Raw genomic sequence first — 13,755 nt, forward strand, 5'->3', positions numbered from 1 at the left:
ACTCAATATAATCAGTTTCTAACTTCATTATTCTTGACAAAAAGCATAATTCCCTTGAAACCACCACCTTATTCAAATATGTGGGAACAAAACCAAACTTCCGACAGTAACCTTCACAAAACCTAAGTAAAAATGCAACAAACCTTTTTGTGGGAATGGGCAATTTTGCACGTTATAACTCCATCAAGTAGAAAGGTCATAGGAAAAGACATTCTCATGGCTAGCCTCAGTGTGCTATCCCAATAATCACCTCAGCCTCAAAGAGAAGCATTATCTTAATACCAGTAACTGCCAATAAAATATACCATCTCACTAGTGCCACAAACAGAAAGCAGAAAAACATTGTCAATATACACATTAAGGAAAAAAAAAACTTTGACCTACACATATCAACATATCATAACATAGAAAAACATTTATTTTATTTTACATTTGTTAACTGGGGGTGTCTGAGCCGAAAAGGCCCTTTTTCAGCAGAGGACCGGGGAGAAAAGCTCCACATAGAAAAATTACAGATACATTTAGTTATTTAGACATGATCAGTATACACACAAATTACAAAAGACATGTTTTTACAGAGTTATGCAGCACATCAACAATTACAGTGGAGGGAACAAACAGAAAATATTAATTTAAAAATAAAGGTAATTAATAGATTTGTGGTGTACAGCTGAAATTTGGAACATAGGTAGAATACATACATAGTACACAGGTACAATACATACATTTTAGATTAGCCAGTGTTTGTGAGTAAGATTGAAAACTGTTATCAAGTAGTTTAGATTTAGTATGTGTACCTTATCCGCTTTCACTAGCCTGGGGAGAAATCATGGCACTGCCAACTTTGCTTGAAATGTTGACTGATGAGGTCTTTAAAGGAGTCTTAGGATGATGTATTTTGAATGCTAGTGGGGACAGTTCCATTTTTTAGCCACTGAACTATTATATAGTGTATCTCCAAAGCTATTGTAGCTGTTGGTGACTTCTAGTAGTAGTTTGCTTGATGATCTAAGAGGCCTTTTGGCTGAGTGATGTTGTACTAGGTTTTTGAGGGCAGGACACTTATTGGGGAGGTAATAGATCGAATGACAGAGGCAGAGCTGATTGTAGTTTAGGAGGTTGGGCAGTTCAAGCCAGTGGAACTGTCTCAAAGCAGTACAGTGATGAGTTCTATATGAGCAATGTGCAGCAAAGCAGGCAATTCTGTTGTAGCAGGCTTCCATTTTGCTTAGTTCAGTTTTGTTGAGATTAGTCAGAATGGGAGATGCATAGAGTAGGGTGGATAGAAGTTGGGAGCAAGCAATGGCTAATCTTATGTTGTTGGTAAGAAATGGTTTGATACGGTAGAGTGATCCCAGTTTGGCATGTACTTTTTTAATAGTTAAGTTGAGATGACTATCAAATTTTAGGTGGGAGTCTATAGTTATTCCCAATAGCTTAGCCTGTGCCACTGGAGCGATTGGAGTAGCATTTGCGGAGTAGATAGTGAATTGACTGTTATCAGTGTTTTTGTTAGAACTGGTTATAATCATAAGCTGAGTTTTCTTTGGATTGAGGATACATTGGGCTTTGGTATGGTAGTTTTCAACGTCAGAGAATGCTAGTTGAGTTGTTTGCAGGAGAGTGGGAATGTTTTGTGCAGCACAGATTAAGGTATTGTCATCTGCATACTGATTGATAGATGCATGCTGTGTGGAGGTACGGAGGTCATTTGTGAAGACTGTGGATAGTAGTGGCCCTAAGATAGAACCCTGTGGGACTCCTATAGTTATAGGCAGCTGAGGAGAGAGAGAATTTTCCCATTTCACAGCTTGGTACCTGTCAGTTAAGTAGCTTTGGAACCAGGTAAGAGTGGAATTTGATAGGTGATATTAGTTTACTTTGTTTAGCAGGATTTTGTGCGAGACTGTGGGACAGTGCTTTGGACATATCCAAAAAAAGAGTTCACACCTGAAAGCCTTCATTTCTGAGAAGGTTTACTGTGTCTGTGAAGCAGAGGAGGGCTGTAGTGGTACTATGGGCAGGTCTGAAACCATGCTGAGTAGGTGACGGATGTTGCTGTTTAGGAGATATTTTAGCATCTGGGTATGGTTGCATTTTTCTAGGATTTTGGCCAGGGGGAGAGTAAAGCAATGGGTCTGTAGTTATTAAGTTCAGTGGAGGTCCCGCCTTTATGTATCGGTGTAACATAGGCTATTTTCCAGAGTTGGGGCACATAGTTTTCAACAATTGATCTGTTTATGAGAGTGGAGATTGGGATAGCAATAGCATCTGCTGTGAGTTTCAAGAAATAGCCGGGGAGTAGGTCGGCTGCTGTTGATGAGGTTTTTAGTTTGGAGAGCATGCTTTTGATTGAAGTGGTGGAAACTGTTTTGAGGGTAAAGCTTGTATTAGTGTTATTTATGTTGGGGGGGATAGTGAGGAAGGAACTGTCCTGTGATACTAAGGATAGAATTGAGTTCACAAAGTGGGAGTTGAATTGTGTTTCGATGGGAACTTTAGTGTCAGGGGTGGTTGGTTTGGGGGTAGCCTTTTGGGTGGGTTTTAGTAGCTGGTTTACATTTTTCCAAAATTTTGGGGGGTTGTGTTGGTATTTAGTTTGTAATGTCGTATAGTAGGATTTTTTGTCCAGCCTAATGCATTTTTTGCAAGGTTGTGCAGTTCTTGGTACTTAGTTAGGCTTTGTGTTTCTTTATTTTTTTTTATAGTAAAGCCAGGCAGTGTCTCTGGACTTGAGGATTTTTTTTTTTTCTTTACTGAGCCAGGGGTTTGTATAACCTTGATTTTGCGCAATGGAGCGACAGTGTTTAGGTGTTGTAGAAATGTTTTGTTGAAATATGGTACAGCCTGGTCAAGTGGGAGGGTTTCTAGAGGGGTCCAGTCACAGTTGCAGAGTAAACCATTGAGGACCTCATGAGAGAATTATTTTGTGTTTCTAGTGGATATATAGTCAGTGGTTTTACATATGCTTGTTCTACTACGTATAAAGTATGAACCGAGTGAAAGCGCTTGTGTTAAACGTGTGTTTTGGTGGAATAAAACTTTGTAATCGTGTTAACAGCATTGGAATTATTGCCTCCGCTCAGCCATCCAGGAATTTAGTGTTCTTTACGTATAAAGTATATTAAGTTGTGGTCACTTAAGGTGTCTGGGAGATTGCCTGCGTGGGGGTACAATGTGGGGTTGTTAGTTAGGACCCAGTCAAGGATGGATTCCCTTTTAGATTTTTTATCACATCTAGTTGGAATTTGGACTAGCTGCTGGTAGCCATGGAGATTTATTAGATTACTTGGTGGTTCTGATATTCACGTGAACCAATCTAAGTTGAAATCCCCCAGAATAAGGGTTTCTTGTGAGTATGTGGAAGAACACCAGGATAAAAGTCTTCAAGGCTAGCAAGTATATTACCAGGTGGAATATAGATCACAATTGTGGTGATGATCTTTTTAGGGTGAAGTTGAAGTTGCGAGATAAGTATGTCCCAATTATTGGGGGAGGGGTAGGAGTTTGGTAATTGAAGTACAGTTAAGTTGGACTTGTACAGTAAGGCAGTTCCACCCCCTTTACAAAGTGGTCTGTTTTGTCTAATGATAATGTAGCCAGTAGGGAGAACTTCTGAGTTAGCTATGTTTTCATTTAGCCAGGTTTCTTTTAAAGCAACTATGTTTGGGGAGTTGTGTGCCATTGTGGCCTGGAGTTCAGGTATTTTATTTTTGATATTTCTTCTTCTTCTTGCGGCTTTTCCCGGTTAGGGGTCACCACAGCAGATCACCTGTCTGCTCATGATTGGCAGTGGAGTTTTACAGTGTCGAGTTGCCAGCCCGGTGCCCAATTTTCCACAGAAGGCATGCACACGCACGCACCCACGCCTAGGGTCAATTTAGAGTCTCCAATCCACCTACAGCATGTCTTTAGGATGTGGGAGGAAACCGGAGCACCCGGAGGAAGCCCACGTGACCACAGGGAGGGCATGCAGACTCCGCACAGAAGGTGCCCCAGCTGAGGATCGAACCGGAGAACCTCTTGCTGTGAGGCGACAACGCTAACCGCTGCACTACAGTGGCTGCCCATTTCTGATACTTCTAATATTAATATTTAGCATTAAAAGATGGTTGGTTTTGCTGCTGTTGTTGATTTGCCCAGAGATGAAGATAGTGGGGGTGTTATGTTCTGACATTTGTGTTGGATAGGATGGATTTGGGCCTGGGTTGTGGTGGATATCCCCACTTATGGTGAGCCTGGTGTTAAAATGGTGATACAGATGTTGGTGTTTGGTGAGGAGTGTGAGAAAGTATTGTGTTTTTTTTTGGAGTAGGAATGAGAGCATATGTGTTTAGTTCTGAATTGGTCCGTTATGTAGTTCTTGAAGAATTGTGGGCAGATATTATTATAATCTGTGGTATCTGTACATGAGAGTGCATAATGTAGTGTTGTGCTACTAAGTTTAGGGATATTGCTAGAGTCATAACTTGTGGTGTTATAAAGAATTATGAGAAGACAGGCTAGACTTAGTTGTATGATAGTCATGGTTTTAAAGTTTAAGTTGGTACTAGGTGGGGGTCTGAATAGGAATTATAGGGTTTCACTATATGTGGATGGGTAGTGTGGGTGATGTAAAAAATGCCTAGTTGGAATGAGAGTGATTGGGAGTATTTTGTGTGGAGCAAGTTGGTGTGGTATAATGTGATCTGACTTGAAGAGCTGTGATTGGTAGAGGTGATGTGAGGGTGAGCTGTGGGTGTGGCTGTGATTACTATAAATGTAGAGGTAGTGGGGGCGGGAGGGAATAGGGGGCAGGGGAGTGGAGAGAGCCCGAGCGTTAGTGAGGGCAAACAGAGCGGGGCAGAGCCCACCAAGACAAGAGTAAAAAGTAAGTACTACTTTGCAAATCTGAACACTTTAAACAAATTCCTGAGGTCTAATGGCTTACCAGCATGCAGAATGCATATGCTAAAGAGCACTTGTGTCCTGGTGGGAGACAAGTAACTTCCCATTATAGCTAACCATGGAAATCAATATTTCAAGTATAGCAGTAATGATGCACACAATCAAAAAGGGTTTAGAAATTGGCCTGCACACACCAACATCAAACACGTGATAACACCTAACAAAAATACTTACACCTTAACATATATGTTATAAATAACACAAAGCTTCACCAACTGTAGTATTGTCTAAAACATACACCTTAACATATATATTATAAATAAAATAAAGCTTCACCAACTGCAGTATTGTCTAAAGAACCTGTCATGATATACTGAAAAACACAACTGACTTCTCCAAAAACAGTAATTCACACAGTAGTGAAAAATGCTGAACCTTTAGTAATATGCATATCCCCTAACAATAGGAAGAGTGTCTGCTAAACCCAGTGATTCAAAGCAAATGCACTTCACAGCTGACAAGCTAGAGTTGTTATTCCAGTATGTTTGTATATACAGCCTGTAGTACTACTCCAGAAATGTGTGTCATAGCATTGAAACATTCCCTATTTGGGGTGTAGCTAGGATTTTAAAGTTTATGCAATTTGCATACCTATTCCTGATTCAAATTGACTACAACTCAACAACAGCTACACAATTCAACTTTAAAAAGAATGTTGTTTTGCTATTAAACATTACTGACACTAGTCCTACCTTAAAAATATCATGAAAATTAAAATGCCAAGTAAGTTGGGGGGGGGCTTGTCCTCTGCACCCTCTCCCCCTTTACACTCAGTCACTCACTCCTTCTCTCCATATATATATATATATATATATATATATATATATATATATATATATATATATATATATATATATATATATATGTATGTATTAACTCCATGGTTGTGCATTAGTGCATTACTGGGGGACAAACCATCCCATAAAATTTGCAGAAAAGTACAACGGTGTGAGAGCTTACCATAAGAGTAGATGTCCTACTGATCACTATTAAGATATTCTAATGCTATTGGGTTATTTCATGGAGATAACCTGACATCTCTGCAGAGTAACAAAGCTAAAGAAACCTTCCATACAGTTATGCATCTGATGTATGACCTAAGCCTGTGGGCATAAGGGTACAATAGCAGACCTTTGAGTGTAAGCTCTTCAGATTAGCTAGCTAGGAGACCTGGAGACACTTGAGGGAAGAACTCAGAAAAAAGAAAAAAATAGTCAGCTAAGAGGAAAGAAGCATGGAGATGCGCCCCCCCCCCCCACCCACAAGAGTGCACAAGATAAATCTTAAAAACAAAGGGAAAATAAAGTGGGAAGTGATCAGTAGGACAGCTACTGTTATGGTAAGTTCTTACACAATTACACTGTGTCCTTGTTTAGATCACTGTTGTAATATTCCAGTACAGATGGGTGATTCCCAAAGCCTGTAATTTAGGAAGGATGGAAGAACCAAGAGCAGGGGATCTGTCATTCAGTCCAGATAGCACAGACCTAGAAAAAGAAGCTCTTTATCTAGTGAAAGTGTGTACAGATGACTGAGTGGCTGCTTCTAAAATAGTTGTGGTGTCAATTCTTTGTCAAAGGTTCCAGAGGAAGTAATTGCTCTAGTGGAATGGGCCTTAAATGGAAAGGGCAAGGACTTACCATGATGAGAGTAAGAGAAGGAAATGGACTTAGAGAGCCATTTGGCAATCTTTTGTTTTGAGATAGGATTGCTAAAGTTGTTTTCCTGAATGGAAACAAAGAGCTGATCTGTCTTTCTAATGTCATTAGTCTTATTCATAGGTAGGTACTAGGCTGTCTGCCCAAGGGCATTTATAAGCCTAGTCAGAGTGTGTCGGCTTTCGCCACCCCATTGATTAATTAACTGATCCTCTGTCAAGCAGAGCCAATGAAGTGATCTCAGGGGTGTATTTTCTGTTACCCATCCACTCGTCAAGGTTTCTCTTGAAGAGTGTTAGTGAGGGGCTCTGCCTAATGTAGTTTGTAATTTTGTTCCAAAGCATGGGGAGTCTCTGTGACAGGAATCTATCCCTCCAGCATGTTCTGTTTATTGTTGTGGCGAGGTTTAGCTCACTAGAGCGCGTGGCTCACAGTGACTTGGATATCTTTAGGTGGAGCATGTCCATCAATTCTGAGTTGGACAGGGCTTTGTAAGTCAGGCAGAGATCACCTCTGAGTAAGCGATATGCCTCTGAGTACAGCTGGAGTTTTTTCAGTTGGGCTGCATAGGACATATGTTTGAGGCCAGTAATCCTCTTGGTGAGGTACTTTTGTGATCTTTCCAGCTGTTGGAAGTGTCTTGTGAGGTACATCCCAAATGGGGCATTGTACTCTATGATGGGGTCTAATGAGTGACGAGTAGAGGGGCACTATAACCTCTTTATTTCTAGATGCGATCCCTTTAGTAATTAGATGGGCCACATAGAAGGATTTCCTAACTACTTTGGCAATATGATTATCAAAGGAGAGATTACTATCTACCTGGGTCCCCAGATCTCTTATTACCTCTTCTGTATTAAGGGGGGTGCCACCTATGTGGCAATTCATGGGTGTTTTGTTTTTCCCAAATGGGATGACTATGCATTTTTTGGTATTTAGCTTGAGACCATGACTTTGACACCAGGTGTCCGTCTCAGTAAGGCCCTTTTGGAGGATGTCCGTGTCAGCCGGAGAGTCAGTTATGGCTCCCAGTTTGCAGTCATTGGCGAACTTGGTTAGCCATAGTCCTCCTGTGTTTGCCTGTACTTCTGAGAAGTATATGCTGAACAGTAGGAGTCCCAGGACCGATCCTTGCGAGACACCACTTGTAATGGGTTTAGAGTCTGACCTGGAGCCCGCTATTCTTACCATATGAGTTCTGTCTGTAAGCCAGTTGGCAACCCATCTCGTGACGTAGGGGTTTATTTTCAAGCTGGTGAGTTTTTCTGTAATACCCGAGTGGGGAATGGTGTCGAAAGCCTTGGTGAGGTCAAGGTAGGCTGTGTGAACCACCTTTCCCTCGTCTGTGGCCTTGGTGACTGTCTCGAAGAAGTTAGCCAGGTTTAGTAGGCATGATCTGCCCTTAACAAAGCCAAACTGGGTCGGGGTCAAGTGTTTGGAGGTTCCCATTGTCTTTGTTAATGAGTTCCATGATGATGCGCTCCATAGCCTTGCAGACCAGGCTAGTCAGGCTTATGGGGCGATAGTTACCAGGGTCAGTTGTGGCCCCTACTTTGAGGAGAGGAATAACCATTGCTGTGCGCCATTCTATGGGCACATAGCTTGTGGAGAGGCTGAGGTTGAACAGTGTGTTTAGGTGGGGGGTTAGTTCATTCTGTAGTTCGAGCAAGATGCAGCCTCGGACACCATCTGGTGCCATTGACACTGTTTTTTTTTGCTTTTGAAAGGACTGTTTTCACTTGTGCGTCTGTGATTTTTGGGACACTACACTTTTCCGGTATTGTAGTGGGCCCTTTTGGAGGTGAGAGGGGGGGTGAAGTTTGCACTGAGTCTATCTGCCAGGATTTTTGCAGTATCAGTAGGTTCAGTATATTTTGTTCTGTTTTGCACTAGTTCAGTGCATATCTGTGAGTTGTCACTTAGATTCTTAACATAGCTAAAGAAGGCTTTGTAGTTATCTTTTGAATCCTTGGCTATTTTTCTTTCGAAGTTAGCCTTGGATGATTTCATGAGGGACCTTAGTTTCTTACTGAAACTGATCAGGGATGTCTTTCCTTCTTGGGACTTGCTTTTTTTCTGAACTAGTTTCCTCCATCTATTGTATAGCCTGTTTATGGCAGGGGTCCACCAAACTGGTTTCCTTCTCTTAGAGGAGTGAGTCTTGGTTTTACTAGGGATGGCACGATCCATGCATCCTTGTAGGTGCTCATAGAGTGCATTTATAAAGGTTTGTGCATCTTGGACAGCGTTATCCTTTAGCATGGGGTCTGTGAAACTTACCATCTCTGTCTTAAGTAAGGTGAAGTTTGCTTTAGAAAAGTTTTTCATTGTGGTTTCCTTAGTTGGGCGTGTGGACATCCAGACTGATTAGTTTGTGGTCTGATCTAACCAGTGACGGGTTGACCTCAGGTCGACCATGCTGGTGATGACCAGGTCCAGTATGTTTATGTTTTCACTTCTGGTAGGGGAGTTTACTAGCTGATCCAGGGCGTTTGAGTTGATGAATTCCAGGAAGCGCTGAGCCTGGGAGTTTCTAATCGAGTAGTTTTCCCAGTGAATGGTAGGGTAATAGAAATTGCCCAATATCAGGGTGTTCGGTAGGACCTTCATGTTTTCCAGTGTCTCCAGAAAGGTGGAGTGGTGGTCCTGGGTCATGGAGGGTGATCTGTAGCAGGTCACAATTTGCATTGCAAATTTGCCCAATGTTAGTTGCACATGGATGATCTCAGAGGTATCATGCTGCGCCACTAACCTGGAGGTGTAGGTATCCTTGATGAATATGGATAAACCCGCTCCTTTTGTGTTTCGGTCCATGTTTTGTGGCCGGAACGGGTAGTATGAGTTGTAGCCCGGTAGTGCTGTTGTGCTCTCTGGAGCCTTGAACCAGGTTTCAGTTACTGTATAGATGTCGACGTATTCCATACTGAGGTGTGCTTCAGGCACATGCATTTTGAGATTTAAACTCCTGGCGTTGAGTAGCATAACCCTCAGTTTTTTGTTAATTGTGCTGTTTACGGAGGTGGGTTTGACTTTTGAGCCTTGCCTTAAAAAGGCACTATAGGGGCAGCAAGAGCCTTGGCCAGTATTCGAAAGCCTAGGGGTGACAGGTGCAAGCCGTAGAATGTAGACTGTCTGTGCACATCCAAGGAGTGTAGTAATCTTTCACATTTGTTTTGAGGGTTTGGAAAGAAATTTGGCAGGTTAATAGTCTGGTTGAGAGACATCTCATTAACCATGTTAGGCATGAAAGAAGGATTGACCCAAAGAGGTACTCTATTCTTATAAAAAATAAGGAAGGGAGGAGAGGCCATTAGAGCTTGAAGCTCAGAAACCCTGTTGGCAAAAGTAAGTGCTGCTAGAGAATGGTTTTCCAAGTACAGAACTTTAGAGATGCAGAAGCCACTTGTTTAAATGGGTGCATAAGTTTTTCTAGGACAAATTTAAGTTTGCAAGAAGAGAGAATAACCCTCCCAGGTGGGTTTAAATGAAGGTCAGCCTTGAAGAACTGCTTTACTTCATTTCTAGAACGCAGCAGTGGATGAAGGAGAATACATGCAGAAATGACAGATAAGTATGCCTTTGACTGAGGAGTAAGCTAGATCCGCTCTTAGGAGCTCACAGAAGTAGGAAAGTGTAGCAGAAATTCCACTTTGTGTTGGATTCTATGTTTTTGCGATTGTTTCTGGATAGGACTAAAGACATTAGGAAGATGAATCAGCTCTGTTTCGTTTGTACCATGACAGTTGTGTTGTCTGTGAAAATTCTGTGGGTCCTGGATTCCACGAAGGAGGTAAAAACAGCTATAGCTGAGAAATACAGACTTTGTATTGTTGATTTTGGGGAATGATATGAGGAATTTCAGGTTGTTTAATTTTGGGATCTTTGGGGGAGTGGGGTTATTTCTAACCTTTTTTTTTTGGTAGATAATGGCAAAGCCACCAGCACGTTTGTTTTTCTTGTTGAACCTGTGTATATTAAATTCAGAGTGGGATGACATTATCATCTAATATATATTTATTTAACTAGGTTTAAGTAGTAACTAGTATATCAGGGGAGTAAGTAGTTAGATATGCATGACTGTCTTGGATTTTGTTCCATATCTTTCTAACATTCATGTTTATAAGCAGGAGTTTGGATTCAGAGGTAAATGGGGAAGCAGATCTTGAAGTATTTGTAGTTGTTGGCTGGGTTGCTGTGTAGTGGGGCCAGGACTGGGGTAAATGTCACCACTGAGTTTCTAGGTGGTATTATTGTGTATAAAAAAGTGTAGAGCCATTTGTATTTACCTTAGGTTTTACTTTAATTTTTATTGGTACATAAGAATTTTGACTTGATGTATCTGTAGTTAAAGAAATTAGAAAAAAATAGAAGGGTAGGGGTGAGGTGATACATTGGAGGAGATGTGAGGGGAATTATAGTGTGGTAAGTGTAAGTTTGGGATAATATTTGTGAGTATACAAAATAACAGCACATTGGTTAGAAACATCTTGGTTAGTGGTGATAATAGAGGTAGATTAAAATTAGTCTTCAGTATATGAGAGCAGATTGGTGGGATAAATGGAGGAGGGATTATTGCTAAAGATTTGTTTAGAGGTGCTGTCAAGGAGTGGGCTCAGAAGGGCTGGATATAGTGCAGAGCAGTATGGGAAGGAGAAAGGGTGTTTGGAATTATGCTGAATATTAGATGGCAGTTGGGAATAAGTGAATAGAAAGAAGAGTGATTCTATGATAGTAGTAAAATAGTTTCAGAAGGTATTCGTATTGGAGTTTAACACGTGATAGCTGGAGATGACCTGGAGACCCTTTACATCAGAAAGTTATCACTTTATAGCCATTAACATGGAAACACAAACTTGAACAGGTTTTCTTTCAGTTACTGAAAGCAGAGACCAGTTAGATGGGAGAGTGGAAGTAAATGGATTAGACAATGTAATTTAATGGCCATGAGAATGGACACTGACCAATTAGGTCAGTGATCCTTAGAGTGTAAAAAGTAGTCCCTTGGGGGGATTTTACAGCTACTGCCCATCCCAGTGAAGGAAATGTCTGACTACTTTACATTAATATACATTTAGATGTACATTGCACAGTAGCAAATAATCCCAGTAGGCTGCTGCTCACAGGTACAGCTTTTGAACAAACCCAACTTTCAGTAGTGTGATGTGTGGTAGAGTTCCTGCTGTTTGAGTGACAGAGGACACAATATGTGTAGTATATACTTCACTTCCACTCTTTTCTCGTAATGTGCTTTGAGTACAAAGCAAGGAGTTCCCATTTAATATACATTGTGATGTCCAGCAGAGCAAAGCTGTAAGACTGGGCATTTAGGATTTAACGTGCAGCATGCAAGTGTAGCTCTGTTTAAATTAGGCTTTTGCATATTTCAGTGCTATGACTTGTGTGGAAGACTTGTATAGTGTGTCAATTCAAAGTTGCCCAAAATGTGCAAGATCTGTGCAGAAATGTGTAACTGCATGCAGCATAAATTATTGTGGGAGAATCTGTGCAGGATGATGCAGAGCAGCTTCACAGTGCTAGCTTGCCAATCCAGGTAAGTAAAGTGTGGGTGCATGTGTGAAATGACTCATACCTGATCCTGTTATGGATGGTGAGGTAGGACATGCAGAGTATGCTGGCACAGGATATCTACTTCTCTATCTGTGTACATGTATGTGTCTTGTGGTAGTTTGTGAATGATTGTCTGTGCAGGTTTGTGTGTCTGTGTATGTAGCCTCCACTGTCTGACAGGGAGGGCTAAACAGAGCACAGCCACAAACTATAGTGGCTGTACTGTACTCATCCTACCCTATCTTTTAGCTACTGTGGTAGGTAAGTTATGCAAGTTGTCTGTTTTCTTCATTGTGTGCATGTGTGGTCATGCATATGCAGATGTTTATTTGTGCTTGTGTCTCTTTGAGGGAGTGTGCTTCTGTGATCTGCTAAGAACCTCTGCTTCTTCCTTGTAGGGGATGGTAGGACACTTTGCTGAGCAGCTTGTTGACACTGCTGAGTTGTACAATTCTTAGCCATGATGATTCACTATTAGTTTGATGGAGTGTTATCATGGACATGTATGACTGTGCATTTCATTTTAATGGAGCAGAGCAACACAGTTTGTGTGTGCACTGTGAGATGCAGTACTGTGCTAATCTCTGTGAATTCCACTCCCTTTGTTGTTGCTCTGCGCTTGAGTCATAGCTTCTGGTATTCTCCTGATCTACAAGTGTTAGTTTGTTGCCTCATTTTTGTATTCATGTATTACTTTGGCAGGTCAGGTCATAGTCAGACATACATCATTTTCCCACAGAGGGACTGCTACAATTCTGCACTGATGACATCATAGCTGTTATTGCTACTAAGTTGTAACACCTTCTGTTAATATTTGGAGAGAGGTGCATGTGCACGTACACCATTTTCAAAACAGATTTTGTAGATTAATAGTTTTGATGTACTGAAAAACTGTTGAGAACTCGGTTTTAAGTTTTCAGTTGACAGAGGATTTTCTAGAAGCAGACACTGATCTTTCTGTGGTGGTGGCACAACACAGTTTATTACAGGAGAATTTTATTCTGAGGGTTCTTCTCAGGCTCTGACAAGGGTGCATTTTTGTTGTGCTAATTTCTTCTTCTTTTCACTGTCATTTCCTCTGTTTAGTTATTGTCTATCTTCTTTGTTGATCTGTTTAGTTATTGTCTATCTTCTTTGTTGACCTCCAAGTTAGGGATATTGTCCTTATGCCCTGCTAACAAGCAAACAACTTCAGTTTCAAACTTTGTAAGATGCAGATGATTATTGGGGCCTTTTTGAAAGTCTGACAGTCCTGTTCCTGTGTTTGACTTTATTTTTTTGCTGCAGTTATCCCCTGTGAAGCATACATGCATTGGACAACTGGTGTATGTTCTTTTGTAGTGTTTGTCACTTTCCCCTTTAACCATCTAGAAGGATAATCCTGTACTTCCAGTCTCCTCTGAATTCCCATTGTATCCCAGTAAGATTTAAGCAGACTTCTCTGTGCCTCTCACAGAAATCATTGATAATTATAGAATGCTCAGTGTGTTTCTTTGTAGTCACGTATCTTATGATGAGTCTTTTCCTAAAGTCGGGTTACCAGTATCCAATATAAAAATTTGAGCACTGCACCGCCAAACCA

At 41.1% G+C, this 13,755-nt stretch overlaps 1 protein-coding gene across 3 annotated transcripts in view; it reads left to right on the forward strand.

The window, feature by feature from the left end:
* HEATR5B (HEAT repeat containing 5B) overlaps positions 1-13,755 on the forward strand; it is a 2,176,461-nt gene that overhangs the window by 1,786,485 nt on the left and 376,221 nt on the right. The window lies entirely within an intron of this gene.

This window comes from Protopterus annectens, chromosome 1.part2 (assembly GCF_019279795.1).
Source record: "Protopterus annectens isolate FY-2018-M chromosome 1.part2, PAN1.0, whole genome shotgun sequence".
In the NCBI taxonomy this organism is placed as follows: Eukaryota; Metazoa; Chordata; order Ceratodontiformes; family Protopteridae; genus Protopterus; species Protopterus annectens.